Source organism: Lathyrus oleraceus, chromosome 3, assembly GCF_024323335.1.
Source record: "Lathyrus oleraceus cultivar Zhongwan6 chromosome 3, CAAS_Psat_ZW6_1.0, whole genome shotgun sequence".
Classification (NCBI taxonomy): Eukaryota; Viridiplantae; Streptophyta; class Magnoliopsida; order Fabales; family Fabaceae; genus Lathyrus; species Lathyrus oleraceus.
Window position 1 is genome coordinate 101,463,466 of NC_066581.1, and position 1,560 is coordinate 101,465,025.

The 1,560-nt window shown below is 38.3% G+C and overlaps 1 non-coding gene across 1 annotated transcript; it reads right to left on the reverse strand.

Moving 5' to 3' along the window:
- Window positions 1-1,208: 1,208 nt before the first annotated feature.
- LOC127133937 (small nucleolar RNA R71) lies at window positions 1,209-1,315 on the reverse strand. Its single transcript, XR_007807733.1, has one exon. It is a non-coding gene; the product is annotated as a small nucleolar RNA R71 (small nucleolar RNA).
- Between the last annotated feature and the right edge of the window lie 245 nt (window positions 1,316-1,560).

Sequence of the window (1,560 nt, forward strand, 5' to 3'; positions counted from 1 at the left end):
TGAATATGTAGAAATACTTTAAAGTCTGTTTTGATTTTTAACTTGAGTTTTCTAAAATAAACTTGGTTAGTTTTAACTATTCAAGGAGTGTGAAAGCACCCTGGCTTAGTTAAATAGGAATTTTTATCACTTTAAGGAAAGACTATTTTTGAAACTGCTTTCGGACACGTTGATAGATTTGAAATCAGGAAACTCCTTGGGTAAAACTTTCCAAATTAAAATCACTTTTCAACTAAGTTTATGAGTCTCATTTCTTAAAAATAAGTTTACTACTTTAGCATTATGCGCACCTTTTATAAGTGACAATAAAAGGCCTTAATTTAAGGGTAAAATCGATTCTGAATACGCGAAAGCGACAGTTCCTGTTAAATGGATTATTTTCAAGAGTAGAAAGTATTTCCTCATAAGTAGTTCTATTTAGACAATCAAAACATCACTTAACTGACGTGAGATACATTCAACCTATCTTTACCTGCATTTATTATTTACCGTTATTTTGCAACCCCAATATCTCTTTTATACCACCTTAGATAAACATCGTAACGATAGTAATCGATAGATTGACGATTTGGTCTCTGTGGGATCAATATTCTTTTATATTACTTTGACGCAATTCGTGCACTTGCGAATTCACACGATCTAGTTTTTGGCGCCGTTGTCGGGGACCAACTTCGTCAAATTTCGTACCCTTACACCGTCTAGACTAAGGCATTATTAGCCGGTAAATGCGTAGAACCCATAGTATCGGAAATTTAGTAGATCCTTTAGCAGTACCCGAACGTTACACTCGTACACACCTCTTACTCATCCAAATTAAGAAAGTTATGGTCGAGAATCGCGACCGGAGACCTCTTAAGGAATTTTCCCAACCCTCTGACGAGGAACCTAGTTCGAGTATAGTAAACCCTCTTATTCCTACTAACAATTTCGAACTAAAACCGTCTTCGTTGCAATTAGTGCAACAAAACCAATTCGCGGGTCTCGCTACTGTGAACCCAAATCAACATTTAAAAGTTTTTATCCAACTAGCCGACACTTTTAAATCCAACGGCGCTTCACCTGATGCGATCCGTTTGAGATTATTTCCTTTCTCCCTCAGGGATAGAGCACGTTCATGGTTAGATTCACTTCCAGCTAATTCAATAACTACCTGGGAAGACCTTAGGAGAGTATTCCTTGCTAGATATTTTCCCCATAGTAAGACTGTTGTTCTTCAAAACCAAATAAGTAGATTTACTCAAAACCAAGGAGAATCGCTTTTTGAAGCTTGGGAGAGATATAAAGAGCTATTAAGAGTCTGTCCACACCATGGCCTAGAACAATGGCTGATCGTTCATACCTTCTACAAATGGACTTCATTACAACACCAAGATGAGCATCGACGCTGCCGCAGGTGGCGCGCTGATGAACAAACCTGATCCTGAAGCTTGTGACCTAATTGAGGATATGGCCCAAAACCATTACCAATGGGGAACTGAACGAGCATCAATAGAGAAAAAGGAGACCTAAGGTGGAATACATGAGGTAAGCTCTCTAGACATGATGCAGGCGAAAATGGAC